General features: G+C 39.1%; 1 long non-coding RNA gene across 1 annotated transcript; it reads right to left on the bottom strand.

The window, feature by feature from the left end:
- Positions 1-3,169: 3,169 nt before the first annotated feature.
- LOC132654730 (uncharacterized) lies at positions 3,170-19,600 on the bottom strand. The gene is made up of 3 exons (XR_009592427.1): positions 18,525-19,600; positions 17,624-17,648; positions 3,170-3,798 (listed from the first exon to the last, which is right to left on the bottom strand). It is a non-coding gene; the product is annotated as an uncharacterized LOC132654730 (long non-coding RNA).
- Between the last annotated feature and the right edge of the window lie 350 nt (positions 19,601-19,950).

Genomic DNA, 19,950 nt, shown 5'->3' with positions numbered 1-19,950 from the left:
AGAGCACTGTTCTCTCTTTGTGTGTGTGTGTGTGTGTGTGTGTGTGTGTGTGTGTGTGTGTGCAAGTTTCATATACACTTTTGCACCAGAGGGTTGAAGAAGATATTATGTATTCATTTACATCCCTCTCTTTCTTACTCCCTTGAGAGTCTCTTTCTCTGAACTTGGGCAAGCTCACTGTTTTCCTGTCTCTACATCTTTCCCAGCTCCTACAGGTTGTGCGTGCCTCCATACCCGGTATTTTTGTAGGTACTAGAAATCCATAAAAAACTGAGGTTCTCATATTTATGCAGCAAATGCTGTGTTCTCAGCACACAGATTTTCAATCTTAATGCATCAGTCATGGTAGCATAACTAAGGCTTTGAGGACTATCACTGGTGACAACAAACATCCACTCATATTTCAGTCTGTCTTATTGTCTGTTGAGAACCAGGCTAAGCTAAAGCTTTCTTAGAGGCCCTGATGAGAGGACAAAGGGAACATTAGTTCTGTGTCCTTGACCAGAGACAAACTGGCAAGGTCCAGTCTAGGGCCAGGACCTTGAAAGAGTTAAGGTTTCAGTTCCCAGGAACCAAGCTTCCTTCCCCAAAGGGCTTGGTTAACAGAGCTAAGGCAATTGTATCTGAGGTAACTATTGAGTTTGCTTTGCTGACATTGCTTCATTTGGCTTTCTGTTGATCTTGACCTATACGTCCCATGAAAACATATAATGTGCTGTATTTCTTAATAAACATGCTTGGTGTAAGCCAACTAACTTTTTCCTGGCATTGTAATTTTTTTAATTTATTACAGTTTATTCACTTTGTATCCCAGCTGTAGCCCCCTCCCTTGCCCCTCCAATTCTGCCCTCCCTCCCTCTACTCTTACCATCCCTCTCCCCCATCCACTGTTTAAAGATCTTCCAGCTCTAGATTTTGCTTTTATCTTCTCTCTCATCCCCTGTACTTCCACTCAGCACCTTACCATTCAGGACCCTTATTTCTGTGGCTCCATCAGTGATAATGTCCCACGAGGACTCATGAATCTCAGTTGAATTCCTTCCTCACTGGCTCTGATGTATGCACTCTTATTATAACAATCAAATCTTTTGTAGCCTTATACTAGTCAGATTTTCAAAAGACAGAAAGGTTTCCATCTCTCTCTCCCCCTCTGTTTTACAAACACACACACATATGCATACACATCACTTCACAATTGATACAACTTAACAATAGTTATTATTTTAAGTGTCTACAACAGTTATTATTTTAAGCAAGAAATAACATCATTTTAGTATATCATCATGACTTCCCAAAGTTATTCAGTATCTTTTTTATTTTTATTAATTACAATTCATTCACTTTGTATCTCCCCTGTAGCACCCTCTCTCTGCCCCTACCAAAACCACTAGACCTCCCCTTTCTCCACCTATTTCCCTCCCCCAGAGGGGAGGTCTTCCTCTCCTTCCTTCTGATCCTGGTCTATCAGGTCTCATCAGGACTGGCTGCATTGCCTTCCTCTGTGGCCTGGTAAGGCTGCTCCACCCTCATTGGGAAGTGATCAAAGAGTAGGCCAATCAGTTCATGTCAGACACAGACCCTGTTCCCATTACTATGGAACCCACTTAGACATTGAACTGTCATCGGCTACATCTGTGCAGGGGTTCTAAGATATCCATGAATGATCCTTGGTTGGAGTGTCAGTCTCAGAAAAGCCACTTTTGCCCAGATTTTTGGTTTTGTTGCTCTCCTTGTGGAGCTTTTGTCCTCTCCAAGTCTTACTATTTCCCACTTCTTTCATAAGTTTCCCTGCACTCTGCCCAAAGGTTGCCCATAAGTCTCAGCATCTGCTTTGATACCCTGCAGGGTAGAGCCTTTCAGAAGCCCTCTGTGGCAGGCTCCTGTCCTGTTCCCTGTTTTCTCCCTCTTCTGATATCCATCCTCTTTGCCTTTCTGAATGGAGATTGAGTATTTTACCTGGAGTCCTCCTTCTTGATTAGTTTCTATAGGTATTCAGATTTTTGTATGTTTATCCTATATTATACGTCTAATATCCACTTCTGAGTGAATACATACCCTGTGTGTCTTTGTGCTTCTGGGATACCTCACTCAGGATGATCTTTTCCAGTTCCCACCATTTACCTGCAAATTTTATGATTTCCTTGTTTGTTTGTTTGTTTGTTTTTATTGCTGAGTAATATTCCATTGTGCAGTTATACCAGGATTTCTGTATCCATTCCTCCGTTGAGGGGCATCTGGGTTGTTTCCAGCTTCTGGCTATTACAAATAAAGCTGCTACAAACATGGTTGAGCAAATGTACTTGTTGTATACTTGAGTATCTTTTGGATGTATGCCTAGGAGTGGTATAGCTGGATCTTGAGGAAGCACTATTCCTAGTTGTCTGAGAAAGTGCCAGAGTGATTTCCAAAATGGTTGTACAAGATTACATTCCCACCAGCAGTGGAGGAAGGTTCCCCTTTCTCCACATCCTCCTCAGCATGTGCTGTCATTTGAGTTTCTGATCTTAGCTATTCTGATGGGTGTAAGTTGAAATCTCAGGGTGTTTTGATTTGCATTTCCCTAGACCTGCATTTTTTTTGTTGTTCTTGTTTGTTTGACTGTTGTTTATTGTTTGTTTTGGTTTGGGGGGTAGTTTTTTTTGTGTGTGTGATAGGGTTTCTCTGTGTAGTCCTTGCTGTCCTGGATCTTGCTTTGTAGGCCAGGCTGGCCTCAAACTCAGAGATGACATGTAAACCCTTGAATAGGGATGTGGATGACTGCATGGTTTCACATCCCTACCATTTGTGTGTGAAATTTTTCCATACCTTTGTATGTTGTGTACCTGTATTACCTGACTTGCTTTTCTTCCTATTTCAATGGGTATAATCTTTTTAAACTAATATCAGGGGCTTCTGAGACATTAAAACCAATTTTTATTCACCCCAGTGTTTAGAGAGGTCTACATTGTATTTCTGGTGTGGAAGTGGGACTTTCTGTGTAGAATGATAGCTTAACTTCTTTTGCTGTAATTAGAAATAATGTCCAGATGAAAGTAACTTGAGGAATAATGTTTTTTATTTTAATTTTTTAATATTAGTTACAGTTTGTTGACTTTGTATCCCTGCTGTATCCCACTCCCTCTTTCCCTCCCAATCCCACCCTCCCACCCTCATCTCCTCCCTGCCCCTTTCCAAGTCCACTGATAAGGGAGAACCTCTTCCCCTTACATCTGATACTGGTTTATCAGGTGTCTTTAGGACTGGCTTCAAAGTCCTCCTCTGTGGCCTAGCAAGGCTGCTCTTCCCAGGGGAGCGGGGTTCAAAAAGCCCGCCATCGAGTTCATGTCAGAAACAGTCCAAGTTCCCCTTATTAGGGTACCAACTTGGATACTGAGCTACCAAAGGCTACATCTGAGCAGGGGCTCTAGGTTGCATCCATACACTGTCCTTGTTTGGAGAAACAGTCTCATAAAAGACCCCTGTGCCCAGATATATTTGGTCCTTGTGGAACTCCTGTCCTCTCCAGGTCATGAATAATGGGTTTTGACTTGATCACAGTTCTGAGTTCTTAGTGAGGAAGTCAGTATGTCTGGAACATGGGGGTGGTGGTGGTCATCCAATATCAGGAAGCAGGGATAGATGAATGATTCTATTCTGCTGTTTATCTAACTTTATTTAATACAACTCAAGATCTACTGCCCAGAGAATGGTTACCCCACAACTAATAGAGTTTTTCTGTCATTAATTTATGTAGTCAAGATATTCTCTCATAGGCATGCCCAGCTGTTCCTTTTCCAGGTGACTCTACATTCTGTAAAGCTGAAAATTGACGTTAAGAATAACAGCATAGGGTGAGTTTTCAGAGAAGAAAACTGGCAAGTGTAATGGGAAGGTAGAGAAGAGTGATGGATGACAGGGAACAGTGAACCATGCCTGCTTGTGCTGAGAGTTCAGATAAGCATGGACTCACTTTGCTCTCATTTTCTCCAATGGCACAATGGCTTATGGATACAAATTCTGTGAATATAATAGAGCAGAGACCTCTCTGACACAGGGAAACTCATGTAAGACACTGAGCTTTTTACCTGAGTTCCTTATATCATTATTAAAATCATGCATGTTGGAACATACATAGAGTTGTGTTTTTATATAATGTTTTATTTTTTTATTATTATCTTTTGTAGTGCTGTGGATCAAACCCAGGACCTTTGTACATGATAGACAAGTATCTATCACTGACCAAAACTAGATTTGGTACTTACAGGTTCATTCATTCTGGGTCCATTTATGCCATTTTAGAAACTGAATCTCAAAGATCTTGTGATGATTCACGAGTAATAGATTCTGTCCTCTAACATAGTAAAGACTGAATGAGTAAAAAAGAGGGCCTTTTCTGATTTTTCACAAACTAAAGGCTCTATAATAGAGATTGTCTATAAAGCACTGATAAAATACTAAGGAAAAAACCTCTTTACTCATAACTTTAAATCAAGGAATTATCTTTTAATCGTTCTAAATTTTGGTGATTTTAAAGAAAGGTTTTGTGCCTCTAACGACGAACACTTGTGGAAGAAGTCTGAATGCTGATTTAGGAGGTGAGCTCTACGGTATATTTTGAGGATTTCCTCAGTAGTGTGTTTGGTATGTCTGAGGGATACAAACATAGTGAAGAAGATGTAAAGAAAGCCTATTCAGTCATCAATACACCTACCTGCAAAAAATTTTGCTTGGGGAAGTACATGTAAAAAACTGGTAATTTTTTACCCAAAAGAAGGAAAATTAAGATCTAACCACTGTGAAAGAAACAAACTTAATATCTTGTAAATGAGAATGTTTTGTTGTGCTCTGGGTAGAACTAGCATGAAAAGTTAAAGTGTTCAGGATCAGAATCAGATGCATTTGGTAAGTAAACTACCTGACTATGCTGTGATAGGTCACCATGCTGAGGTGTTTAGCCATGGGCATATTTAAGCAGTCCCTACCTTCTTGTCTTGATGGGAGCCACAAATCTTGGGTTCTGCCTTCATGTAAATGGAATTTAAGCTTACAATCATCTTCTAGATGCACAATGTGTATTTTTTATAATATTATGGAGGTTTGTAACTCATATTTTTCAATGCAGTGTTTCTCTCAAAAGGTTGCTCACTCCTCTGCCTTGCAATATGCTATTAATATTCTCATATTTATAGGCACTTTGGCTAGAATTCTTTTACCTCTTTTCTCTTCTTTTATTCAAATCCAAGTGTTCATTCTGTCTGTTCTACCTCTGAGGTATCAAGTTGCTCATATCCTCTTTGCTTGTAGCTCAGTGCTAATAAATAGTCTCTCATATAAAATTAAATGCTCTTTCTTTTGCTCTCCAACATATTCTCCAGCCAAACCTGTTTGGTCCTTCCATTAACTTTCCAAAAAGACTATGCCAGAATCATTTTTTTAGTGTTATTTACCAATTTTTATTATTTCTCTTCACAATCCTATAGAGCCTTGGACTTCTATTCCCCAAATTTTATGGCCAGTTATCCTACTGGTAACCAACACTTACTCATATTGTTGGCAAATTGGTTAACTGTTGGTCCATTATGTTGGCATGTATATTATGAAATTATCTTACCTCCCTTTTATCTCCTCTGAAGAACAATACAATTATATTAGTCTATTTGCTGTTGTTATGACATAATACTTGAAGATAGTATATTAATAAAATGCTTTACGGCATAAAAGACTTAGTTAGCTTTCAATTTAGAAGGCTGAAAGTCAGTATAGAAAGACTTATTAGTTTGATGTCTTGTCAAAGTCACCCTGGCTGCACTGTAGCTTGGGGAGAGGCATAAAGGGAGTTACTTTTGTAAAGAATGGCAACAAGTGTCCAACTGTCACTTTATAGCAAACTTCTTTGTGAGACATAACTCAATCCATGATAATAGCTGATTTATTATTCTGAGGGAAGTGACCCAGTAATCTAGTTATCCCACTCTAGGCTCCAGCTTTTAAAATGTATACCTTCTCAACACCATGATAGAGAGGATCAAACTTTGAAAATATGGACCTCAAGTATTTTCAAACCATAGCACATTTTTCACTGCATAAGCAATGTGGCAATGTGGCTTTAAAACATCTCACTTCTTTCCTGTCCTTCTAACTTGCTGGGATTTATGTGGCCTCTAAAATCAAGAATGCTTGCTTATATTTTTATCAGGTAGGCTTCTATGAGTAAATGCTATCTTTTTCTAAAATAAATTTTTTTTTTTATGGCTCATAGTTCCTTGGGAATGTAAAAATGGCCTCATTATCCTGTGCAGGTGGATTCTTTCCCAGTAGTTTTGTGGTGGATATTTAAGGAACTAATTTTTGGCTGAATAAATGAACAAATAGAAACCCATTTAATTATTAGTTTCCTTTGTAAAGATATTAAGACAGAGAATATTTCAGTGTTGTGGGGGTTGGTTTCTTACTTTCCTTGGATGGCTCTGGTCCCTACTTAACTTATATGTTTATGTACTTATATACCTATATACTTAACTAAATAGCTAGCTATTTAGAAAATATGTTTTCTAAAAGAAGACCTGAAAAGGAATGTGGCCATGGTATTGAAGAAACTCATCAGTACACTTTCAAAATAGTTCCAAGCATTAAAAAATAAAAATAAAACCTTGTCAAGAAAGTGATCCTTTTACTTTATGGGGAATTCATCAAAGCTTGACAGACTCCATTTTTATTGGGCCATGTTACTAGGTAATCAAAGGAACTGATTAACAACAAAATGTCAACAACTAAACTGGGACTGGGGAAATATCTTGACGGTAAGTGCAGTTGCTGTGCATTCCCAAGGACTGAGTTCAGTTTCCCAACACCCAAATAAGAAGCCAGATGTGACCTTGTATTGCTGTAAATTAAAATGAGGTTGAGCTAAGGATATTTACTCAACCATGTTCGTAGCAGCTCTATTCATAAGAGCCAGAATCTGGAAACAACCCAGATGTCCTTCAATCAAAAAATGAATACAGAAATTATGGTATGTTTACACAATGCAATACTACTCAGCAATTAAAAACAAGGAAGTCATAAAATTTGCAGGAAAATAGTGGGAACTAGAAAAGATCATCTTGAGTGAGGTATCCCAGAAGCACAAAAACACACAGGGTATATACTCACTCAGAAGTGGATATTAGACATATAATATAGGATAATCATACTAAAATCTGTAGTCCTAAAGAAGCTAAACAACAAGGGGGGCCCTAGGAAAGCCGCTTAATCCTCATTCAGAAGGGCAAACCATATAGACATCAGAAACAGAAGACAAGGAACAGGACAGGAGCCTACCACAGAGGTCATCTGAAAGACTCTACCCACCAGGGTATGGAAGGAGATTTTGAGATTCATAGCCAACCTTTGGGCAGAGTGATGGAATCTGTATGGAGAAGAGGGAGATAGAAAGACCTGGAGAGGACAGAACTCCACAAGGAGAAAAACAGAGCCAAAATGCCTGATCCAGGGTGGCCTGCAGAGACAGACACTCCAACTAAGGACTATGGTCTACCCTGTTCAATGGAAGCCCATCGGCTGCTCAGTTTCCAAGTGGGTTCCCAAGTAAGAGGTACAGGGGTTGTCTCTGACAGAAATTAAGTGGCCAGCTCTTTGATTACCTTCCCCTGGGGTTGGTGTGCAGCCTTGCCAGGCCACAGAGGAAGGACAGTGCAGCCAACCCTGTTGAAACCTGATAGACTAGGATCAGATGGAAAGGAAGGAGGTCCTCCCCTATCAGCAGACTAGAGAAAGGGAATAGGGGGAGAAAAGGGAGGGTGGGAAGGACTGGGAAGGATTGGGAGGAGACAAGAGAGGGGGCAACAAGGAGAATACAAAGTGAATAAATTATAATAAATATATACAAAAATTAAATTTAAAAAATTATGTTGGGCTAAATATTGTTATTTATTATTTGCTCTATAATGATTGTGGTGGTATTTTCTAACCCAATATCTCAAATAATAAGACACAGTAACCTGTTAGATTTCATAAATACCTTATATAGCTTGGTCCAGGAAGATATTTCTACCTACACTGTCTCAATATCCTCAGCACCCATCTCCGAGCCCCCATCCAATGCCATTCTCCTTAACCATCCTCATCTGAGCTATCTTCCATCCATAATCTTATAAATACTTACTTTTATTTTTCATCTGGGCCTTTCCATGCCATTATTGAAGTCCTTCCTCCAGGGCCACATGGTTTCCTCTCCATGTTAAACCATCATAACATCCGCCTTCCTCCTTTCTGTCTGTCTCTCTCCTGTGATTCTCCTGTCCTCTAAAGACAGAGAACCTTAGCCACACCTACCCCCATTCTGCTCTGCCCAGGTATAAGCCATTTAATCAGACAATCAGGATAGGTGTACTGAGGCATTAAGCATATCTTAAGACCAGTAACTAGCATTAATAGAGGACCATCAGACCAACCCCAACAACCTTGCGTACCTGCAACCCCAGCATTAGGAGGAGGCATAGGGACTAAAGGATCATGTGGGCATGTTGGCCAGAGAGTAGCTGTAAAAAATGGCAAGATTCAAAGCCCAGGTCCAATGAGAGATCTTGTCTCAAAAAAATAAAGCAAAACTGTGATAGATAATGATGGACATCAAACTTCTCTGGCTATACTTCTCATGTATACCCATATATGTTGTGTACATACACATGTACACTGCACATGTATACATCACATAGACGCATGTATAACACACGTGTGTGCTAATAAAAATCAAGGAGACTACAAACCTTTAGTTCTCTCACAATGGGCTAGAGATAGGTCAACAGATCAACCTGTGGACACTCCTGTAAGGACTCTGGATATGTCAGACCCATTCAGATTCTTGAATCTATCACTCTACAGAGGCTACATCCTGAAGTAAGTCTTCATATGCACCGACTTGGATCATCCTCCTAAATCTAGGGTGAAAGTGACCCTAAAGATGAGTGAGAGTTTTCACACTCCTGAGTTTTCTATCTCCTAATGATGATGGAAAAACCATTTTGAGTTCCAGACAAGTATTTGTTTTTTATATCTCCTATTACTCAATTAAAAACAACATTCTCAAAGTCAGGGTAACTTTTAATAATCCATCATTGTTTCTGTCTTTGTGCTTAATATAATGATCCCAGAATATTTAGTAAGCATTTGATCTCATTTCTGGGCATTTTAATTTTAGATGTGTGTGTGTCAGTTTTTCTAGTTATTTGTTTTTATAACTTTAATTATATAGCATAATTTTTATCAGAGTACAATTAGCTTTGGGGATGTCATTATTAGTGATAACAAAGAACTGTATTATAAATTCTAAGGTGATTTTCTGAAACAATATTTGGTTACTGATAGAACAACCCACTAGATGGCAGCAGGGGCCAAGCTAGGAAATGAAGAACCTGAATAAAAGTTTGTCCACTAGCACCAAAAAGAAAGCTTGTTTTCATGATGACAGATTATTCAAGGAAACATAATTTTACTATCTGATTTTTATCATAATCATAGGCAGATAATTTCAAACAAAACGTTGTCCAGTCTCAGTGTTCAATACACAGAAATACTGTTTTCAAACAATTTGAAAAAAAATGCTTATATCTCTATGTATAAAAATGTCTATATTCACCAAAAGCCTCATAAAACATACCTGATAAAACATATTGTTAAAATAATTGAGCCCAGCTGTGTGGTGCTGGCTCATGCCTGCCTATAATCCCAGCACTGGGGAGGCAGAGACAGGTGGATCTCTATGAGTTCAAGGCCATCCTGGTCTACAGAGCAAGTTCCAGGAAAGCCAGGGCTCTGTTACACAGAGAAACCTTGTCTCAAAAAAGAAAAAAAAAAAAAAAAAAAAAAAAAAAACCAACCCAAAAGTCATGTCCTTGTGTTGAATTTTCTAAGCAACTCACTATTGTCCTTCTTCTTAAGTTGATTTGTCAATCCTAGACTATTTGAATATTATTTCCTCTCCAGTTGTCTGGTAGATGGCAAGGCAGATACTGAGAGGTGGCAGCTGTGCTGACATGCACATTTAGATGGGAGCACCCTGAGTGTACACAGCCAGGCTTTGATTTTCTACTTTCTTGCTTCCCTTGCTCAACTCAGGCCAACGGGACCTAAAGTGAGAGCCATAGGCTAGAATGAAATCTATATAAGGACAAACCTTCCTTATGTAGATAACTTATATAGATGATAAATAATTTCCTACTTCCTCAGTTGGTCATCTAAGTTTCTGTAATGCTTCTGCCTTAGGCTAGAAAACTCTCTCCACCAGTGAGGTTAAACACCTTTCACAGTCCAGATGGAGAGACTACACCTACATATTTTCCCTGATTTCTATTCTGAGTATTTTAACTGGGTTAAACATTTTTGCCTAATAATAGCATGCCAATATTTTCTGCATTTTTAAAAACTCTTCCTTTGTTTGAATACCATGCTCCATTGTCTTTACCAATGTAAACATTTCCTTATGATCCAGATGTATTTCCTCAAATTCTATGAATGTTTTCCACTGTTCTGTCCCGAAAAATCTTGTCTTTTTGTGGAGAGGCATACTGATTCCTATAACACTTCAATTCTATATTAGAATGCAAAGCTGGTTAGGAAGAGAAAAAGAAAGGAAGTAAGGAAAGAAGTTAAGAAGGAAGGAAGGAAGGAAGGAAGGAAGGAAGGAAGGAAGTGAAGAAAGGATACCAAAACAGACACTGTATGGGATAGTCTCTTCCTGGCAAGGTTTATGTCCACATGGAAAGTAGACTCTGATAAGAAATCAGAAGACAGTGCAACTGTAAAAGTCAAATCCTGTCAAAAGTCAAACATAGCCTGTGAGATCTAAAATGCATCCTGGGGGTATCCAAGATGGCAGCGCCAGGAGGACACCAGCAAATGTGTTTCCCAGGTGAGAGGAAACCCCAAGGTGTGGGATTCAATCAGCTTCAGATCACCTAGGTAAACTTCGGAACAGTTCCTGGGTCCTGCCAGGTGCTCAGTCACCAGCCCGGAGCCACACTCTGCCAGTGTGCTCTGATCACTGTTCCAGTCTGAACTGTGGGACCCACAACACCAGAGACTGGGATTTCCAGTTTAGAGAAAACCCCATGGTGCAGGATGCTAGCAGACCCACCTTAGGTTACCCAGATGATCCCTAGAAAAGGACCCGCCCAGGCTCCAGCCCAAAAGTGGGGTGCTTAGCCTCCATTACAGAGTCCTGCCTGCAAGCCCCACTCACCACCCTGGGCAGAACTGAGGGCCTCAGGACACCAGAGGATGAGGTTCTCTGTCAAGTGGAAGCCCACAGTGAGGGGAACCTCAAGTCTGACCTCAAAGCACTCAGCCAACACAACCCCCCCCCTCTAAAAAAGTTCTTGATAAAAGTTCCCGGGTTCCTGCAAGCACCATGGAACCCAGGCACCCAGACTTGGCTCTGCCTGCTTGCTCTACTGCCATCCAAGACAGACCTGCAGACCCTAAAACACCACATACTCAGGGAAAACATCAGGTCCAACCCTCAGGACAGCCAGCTCCAGAAAAGTTTCTGGCTTTCCACAGACTCTAAGCTCTGGCCTTCTACTGCACACATGAGTGCTGTGCTCATCTGCCACTGATTACTGCTAGGGTACTGGGGCACACTGCTCCAACCTCAGACCTACAAAAGTCTGAAAGCCATTGGAGCAGCCCTCAGATACTGCTCCAAGGAGCGACCAGTTATCTCTAGCTAAACTGACAAAACCATTTGACTCCATGGTTCTTCACAAGGGCTCTGCCAAGCAAATACAGCTGAAGAGGAACAGTAGCAGCTCACTAAATTCAGAGCAAGAAACCCAGGAGCAGGGCAGCCATCTCCAGGACTTCTCCTAAAGAGAGGACAGCCTTCCTGAATACCACAGTAACCACACAGGTTCATATGCTTAAGGTGAACTGTCACAATTCCTGGGAGAAGCACCACCATTCAGTTGACCATACTCAAAAAGCTGAGGGGATCTCCTTCAGAACAATGCCAAGGGGATTCTCCCCATCCCAGTTCTCCAGCAGGCACCAAAAATTAACAGAAAACACCTGAGACAGCCAGATGGGTAGAGGCCAGCATAAAAGTTCAACCAACAAAAGGCAAAGCAGTATGGCATCCCCAGAACCCAGGTATTGGGACAAGTAGCCCTGGACATCCTAACATAAGTGAAATTCAAGAAGATGACCTTACATCTATGCTTATGAAGACGTTAATAGAGAAAACAAATAAAATACATAAAGAATTAGAGGAAGATAAAATCAAACAGATTATGGCCATCCATAAAGGAATACAGGAAGATGCAGCTAGTTTGTGGTTTTCAGAGAGGAAATGATTAAATCACTGAAAGAAATACAAAAAGCAGAGGAATGTAAAAACAAACAGGTAAAGGAACTGAAGAAAAAACTGGAAAATACAGTCAGACAGGTGAAAGAAATCAACAAAAAGACTCAAGATCTGAAGATAGAATTGGAAAAATTAAAGAAAACACAAATGGAGGAAATCATTGAGATGGAGAACTTAGGAAAGTAAACAGGAACTACAGAGGTAAGCATAACCAACAGACTACAAGAGATGGAAGAAAGACTCTCAGGTGTGAAAGATACAATGGAAAAAATCGATGTATTCATCAAAGAAAATAATAAAAATCTAAAAAATTCCTGACACAAACCATCCAAGAAATCCAAAACAACATGAAAAGGCAAAACTTAAGAATAATAGGAATAGAGGCAAAAGAAGATTTCCATCTCTGAGGCCCAGAAAATATTTGTAACAAAAGCAAAGAAGAAAATTTCGCCAACTTAAAGGAGAGGCCTATAAGCATACAAGAGGCCTGCAGACCACCTGATGAATTTAACCAGAAAAGAAAATCCTCCTGCCACATAAAAATCAAAACAGTAAATATACAGAGCAAAGAAAAAATACTAAAAGCTGCAAGGGAAAAAGGCCAAGTAACATATAATGGCAAACCCATCAGAAACACACCTGAATTCTCAACAGAGACTATGAAATCCAGAAGGACCTGGACGGATATCATGCAGACCCTAAGAAAACAAAGATATCAGCCCAGGCTACTATACCCAGCAAAACTATCAGTCCTCATAGACTGAGAAAGCAATATTTTCAAAGACAAAAACAAATTTCAACAATACCTATACAGAAATCAAGTGTTAAAGAAGATGCTAGAAGGAAAAATACAACCCAAGAAAACTACTTTCAAGAAAACACAGGAAGTAAATAACCTCAGTACAGCAAAACAAAAAGTAGCCAAACACACAAAAACACTACCACAGCCAACATCAAATTCAAAGGATCTAACAGACACTGGTCATTAATCTGTCTCAACATCAATGGACTCAATTCTCCAATAAAAAGACCGACTAATAGAACAGATGAATAAACAAGACCCAACAATCTGTTGCATACAAGAAACACACCTAAGTCACAAAGACAGACATTAGCTGGGGATAAAGAGCTGGAAGATGGTTTTCTAAGCAAATGGACCCAAGAAGCAAGTAAGAGTAGCCATTCTAAAATCTAATAAAATAGACTTTCAACCAAAATTAATAAAAGAGATGGGGAAGGACACTTCATATTCATCAAGGGAAAATTCTACTAGGAAGACATCACAATCCTGAACATTTGTGCCCTAAATACAAGGGCACCCGCATTTGTAAAAGAAACATTAATAAAAATTAAACCACACATAGATCCCCACAAATTAATAGTGGGAGACTTCAACACTCCACTCTCAATAAAGGACAAGTCAACAAAACAGAAATTAAACAAAGAAACAATAACTCTAACAGAGGTGATTAAGAAAATGGAGTTAACAGACATCTAGAGAAACATTCACCCAAGCACAAAAGAATTTTCCTTCTACTCAGCACCTCATAGAACCTTCTCCAAAATAGACCATATATTTGGTCAGAACAGGAGCCTCAACAGATACAAGAAGACTGAAATAATCCCTTGTATCCTATCTGATCACCATGGACTAAAGCTGGACTTCAACAACAACAGAAATAACAAAATTCCTACACACACATGGAAACTGAACAACTTGCTACTCAGTGACAATTGGATCAGTGAAGAAATAACAAAAGAAATCAAAGATTTCCTAGAATTCAATGAAAATGAAGGCACAACATACCCAAACTTATGGGACATGTTGAAAACAGTGCTGAGAGTTAAGTTCATAGCACTAAGTCCCTTCAAGAAGAAATTTGAAACATCTCATTCAAGCAACTTAATGGTTCACCTAAAGGCCATTAAGAAGCAGACACACCAAAGAGGAATAGATAGCTGGAAATAATCAAACTCAGGGCTTAAATCAATGAATTAGAAACAAATAAAACAATTCAAAGAATCAATGAAACCAAGAACTGGTTGTTTGAGAAAAAAACAAGATAGACCTTGGCCAAATTAACTAAAAGGCAGAGAAGCACTATCCAAATTAACAAAATCAGAAATGAAAAGGGGGACATAACAACAGACATTGAGGAAATCTAAAGAATCGTTAGGTCTTATTTCAAAAGACAATACACTACAAAATTTGAAAATCTAAATGAAGTGGACAATTTTCTTGATATGTTCCACTTACCAAAGCTGAATCAAGAGCAGAAAAATGAACTGAATAGTCCTATATCCCCTAAGGAAATAGAAGTGGTCATCAAAAGTCTCCCATCCAAAAAAAGCCCAAGGCCAGATGGTTTCAGTGCAGAATTATACCAGACCTTTTAAGAAGTGCTAATTTATAAGAGCTGGAGAGGACAGGAACTCCACAGGAGAGCAACAGAACCAGAAATTTGAACACAGGGCTCTTCCCAGAGACTCATACTGCAACCAAGTACCATGTATGGAGATAACCTAGAACCCCTGCACAGATGTAGCCCATGGCAGTTTAGTGGGTTACATAATAATGGGAAGAGGGACTGCCTCTGACATAATCTGGCTGGCCTGCTCTTTGATGACCTCCCCCTAAAGGGGGAGCAGTCTTACCAGACCACAGAAGATGAGAATGCAGCCACTCCTGATGAGATCTGATAGACTAAGATCAGAAGGAAGGAGAGGAGGACCTCCTTTATCAGTGGACTTGGGGAGGGGCATGTGTGAAGAAGGGGGTGGGAGGGTGGGATTGGGAGGGGAGGAGGGAGGGGCTTATGAATAAAGTGAATAAAGTGTAATTAATAAAATAAATATAAAAAATTAATAAAAATTAAAAAAATTAAAAAAAGAAGTGCTAATTCCAATTCTCTTCAAACTATTCCACAAAATAGAAACAGAAGGAACACTGCCAAACTCATTCTATGAAGTCAGTCACCTTGGTACCTAAACCTCACAAAGACCCAAAAAAGAAAGAATTTCTAGCCAATTTACCTTATAAACACTGATGCAAAAATACTCAATCAAATACTTGTAAACCGAATCCAAGAACTCATAAAAGATATCATCCACTATGACCAAGTAGGCTTCATCCCAGTCATGCAAGAGTGGGTCAATATACAGAAATCCATCAATAACATCCACCATATAAACAAAGTGAAAGAAAAAAAAAAAAACAACACATGATAATCACTTTAGATGCTGAAAAAGCATTTTACAAAATCCAGCATCCATTCATGTTTAAAGATCAGGGATACAAGGCACATACCTAAACATAGAAAAGACAATATACAGCAAGCCTATAGCCAACTTCAAACTAAAAGGGAAGAAACTTAAAGCAATCCCACTGAAATCAGGGACAAGGCAAGGCTGCCCACTGTCTCCATATTCCTTCAACATAGATCCTGAAGTCCTTGCTAGAACAATAAGACAATTAAAGGAGATCAAGAGGATACAAATTGGAAAGGAAGAAGTCAAAGTATCACTATTTGCAGATGATATGATAGTATACCTGAGAGACCCCAAAAATTCTACCAGAGAAATTCTACAGCTGATAAACACCTTAAGCAAAGTGTCTGCATACAAAATTAACTCAAAAAAATCAGTAGCCCTTCTGTATACAAAAGACAATAGGGCTGAGAAAGAAATTAGGGAAACAACACCCTTCACAATAGCCACAAAGGACATAAAGTGCCCTGATATGACCCTAACCAAGCAAGTCAAATACTTGTATGAAAAAAACTTTCCAGTCTCAATGTACTACAATTTCAGTATCCATTCCTCTGTTGAGGGGCATCTGTGTTGTTTCCAGCTTCTGGTTATTACAAATAAAGCTGCTATGAATATCATTGAGCAAATATAATTGTTGTGTACTTGAGCCTCTTTTGGATATAAGCCTAGGTGTGGTATAGCTTGTTTCTTGAGGAAGCATTATTCCTAATTATCTGAAAAAGAGCCAGATTGATTTCCGAAGTGGTTGTACAAGTTTACATTCCCACCAGCAGTGGAGGAGGGTTCCCCTTTCTCCACAACCTCTCCAGCATGTGTTGTCATTTGAGTTTTTGATCTTAGCCATTCTGATGGGTGTAAGGTGAAATCTCAGGGTGTTTTGATTTGCATTTCCCTGATGCCTAAGGACATTAAGCATTTCTTTAATTGTATTTTGGCCATTTGATATTCCTCTATTGAGAATTCTGTTTAACTCTGCACCTCATTTTTTTAATTGGATTATTTGATTTGATAGTGTTTAACTTCTAGAGTTCTTTATATATTGTGGACATCTAAACAATGGAATATTTCTCAGCAATAAAAAAAAGGAAATCATGAAATTTGCAGGTAATTAATGGGAACTGGAAAATATCATCCTGAGTGAGGTATCCCCTCCCCGAAGCAGAAAGACACACACAGGGTATATACTCACTCATAAGCGGATATTAGACATATAATATAGGAGAAACCTACTAAAATTTGTACACCAAAAGAAACTAATCAAGAAGGAGGACTCTAACTAAAATGCTCAATCCCCATTCAGAAAGTCAAGGAGGATGGACATCAAAACAGGGAGAAAACAGGGAACAGGACAGAAGCCTGCCACAAAGGGCCTCTGAAAGGCTTTACCCTGCAGGGTATCAAAGCAGATGCTGAGACTTATGGGCAACCTTTGGTCAGAATGCAGGGAAACTTATGAAAGAAGTGAGAAATAGTAAGACCCAGAGAGGACAGGAGCTCCACAAGGAGAGCAACAGAACCAAAAATATCTGTGCACAGGGGTCTTTCCTGAGACTAATACTCCAATCTAGGACCATTCATGGAGATATCTAGAACTCCTGCATAGATGTAGCCAATGGCAGTTCAGTGTCCAAGTGGGTTCCATAGTAATGAGAATAGGGACTGTCTCTGACCTGAACTGATTGGCCTGCTCTTTGATCACCTCCCCCTGAGGGGGAAGCAGCCTTACCAGGACCCAGAGGAAGACAATGCAGCCACTCCTGATGAGAGCTGATAGACTATGATCAGGCTATGACCTCCCATCAGTGGACTGGGGGAGGGGCATGGGTGAAAAAGGGGGAGGGAGGGTAGTTTGGGAATGAAGGGGAGAGGGAGCTACAGGGGAGATACAAAGTGAATCAATTGTAATTAATCATAATAAAATAAATTAAAAAATAATAGAATGCATCCCTGTGGAAAGATAGCAAACTTGAGGAAAGATGATTGGCTACGAATTGTGGGACCAGGAAAGGATACCCAGCAGCATCTTCCTCCAGGGAATCTGTTGATAAAAGAACAAAATGTTCCATGTCGTCAAGTGATCCAAAGATGTGAATATGAGACAAGCATTAGATATTTGCAATGGACTTCTGCAAAAAGAAGTTAACATTTTTGTTTTATTAAGAATAGTCCATTGGAATGGTTCAATTGGAACAACCATTGAAGGTGAGAATAATGTTCTCAAGAAACCTTGATGTAGAGAAAAGAGCGGTTAATATAGGAAAGACTTAACAAAAAGAGGAAAAATATACTTGGTTAAATGTAAAAAATCTTCGGGTAAAATCAATGTTGTGTACACAACTGTTAATGTCATTACTCAGGAAACCAGAAGCAATAGGGTTACAAGTTAGAAATGAGCCTGAATAGCACATTGAGGCTCTGTCTTAAATTAACAAAAAAAAAAAAAAGGACAAAATAAAAACAAATTATAATATATGCAAAATGTTGAGGCAAGGAAAACAAGACTTCCATTCAGTTCCCAAGACTTAAAACCCAGAATACAAAAGACAGGTGTGTGTGTGTGTGTGCGCGCGTGTGTGCATGTGTGCGTATGTGCGTATGAGTGTGTATTTCCATGTGTAATATGTTCACATATGTGTTCAAATACATGTGTACATGTGTGTCTGTGCATACAGAAACCAGAGGACAGTCTTGGATATTTTTCTTCAGGTACTATACACTTTTAAACTTCATTTTTAGTTATTTAAGACAGGGTTTCTAACTTGCCTAGAACTTGCCAACTAGGCTATGCTTGCTAGCTAACAATGCTAAAGTATCTGTCTGCCTCCGTTTCTCCAGAGATGAGATTATAATTCATAGGAACACATCCACCTGAGCAAAGAACTCAGTTCTGAGTGTTTGTAAACAGGTACTTAACCAGCTGAGCTAGCTCCATAAATTTCTTTCTTTCTTTTTTTCTTTCTTTCTTTTTCTTTCTTTGTCTTTCTTTCCTTCTTCCTTCCTTCCTTCTTCTTTCCTTCCTTGCTTCTTTCCTTCTCCTCCTGCTCCTCCTCTTCCTGCTCTTTCTTCTTCATTTTCTTTTTTTCAAAGGAGTGAAGATCTCCTTTCCTTCAAAAGATAATGAGGTGGGGTAGGAAGTGAGAAGACATAGAAACAGGAAGAGAAAACATAAAATAAGACAAATAACTTTATCCCTACAAATTTCCACAACTGGCAATTACTGAGTTTGGTTTTGAGCACAGATAAGCTGGTCCCAGGCCCTGTGGTGTTTATCCAGTCAGTCACCACCATTTCATAAGCATGGCATAAAGTCTACCACTGTTTCTGTACAGGGGGAAAGCTTTTTTCACTCACCTTTCTTGAGTTGTACATCCTAATTCCCAGGTCTGTTTTTGTTCATCTCACTGAGGGAAATTGATTTGTCATTCATTTATTGAATGCTTGCTTTGTTCCTTCATCTGGGTAGCAAATAGTCATCTCAAAGAGACACAACATAGTTGGTCCTCTTTTTATTTTATAACATACTGAGAGAGAAAGGCAAGAATTATTACCTTACAAATAATTGTGGAGGCAATGTGACAGTCACCATGAGGTAAAATCGTGTTGTGTTCTAAAAGAATTTCATAGGAGGACCAATTCAGTCTAAAGTTGGGGAAAACATTCCTTAAAAGTGACATTGGAAAAAAAGTGACATTGGAGCTGAGTAGTTATTGATGCGAAAATTGGTATTAGCTGGTAAGAAGGAGGGGAAAATATATCTCTGAAATATTTGGGATGACTAAGAGATGACAACATAGAAGAATATTTCTGAAGAGAGTTTTGAAGCAATTTTCATTTCTTTGCACAGTAGTCTCTAACTTAAAAGTCTTATATAAAGCATCCCAGGCTGATGGCACCAGGCATTCATCCTAGGTATTCTAAGAGGGATTACTGGCAAACCTTATTAAATTAAATTAAGTTGTTGTATTCTCTATAGTTGTAGGGAGAAAAGGAGTAAACATTAAACATTTGTTTGACCTTTTTTTGATGTACTTGGAGTTCTAATCTATTTGTGTTCTGATTTATCTACCAGCACTCATTTAGTCTTAAGTGAGCTAGAATGGAAAAAACATTAAAGTAGGGTAAAGGTGAAAGATTTTGAACTAAATATATCCAAATAGATATTTCTTAGCCTCATAGCTGCCCAGTAGAACCTTGTATGGACAAAGACATGTTTTATGTTACTCAATTTGGGTTTGAATCAAAATAGCCACATATGGATAATAATATCATCTTGAAGAATACATATCTAGAAACATGCCGAAACAGTTTCTCATGGCTAAATGTTCACCAGTAATCTTGTG

This window comes from Meriones unguiculatus, chromosome 6 (genome assembly GCF_030254825.1).
Source record: "Meriones unguiculatus strain TT.TT164.6M chromosome 6, Bangor_MerUng_6.1, whole genome shotgun sequence".
Taxonomy (NCBI): domain Eukaryota; kingdom Metazoa; phylum Chordata; class Mammalia; order Rodentia; family Muridae; genus Meriones; species Meriones unguiculatus.
This window is presented reverse-complemented; position numbering and strand designations above follow the sequence as displayed.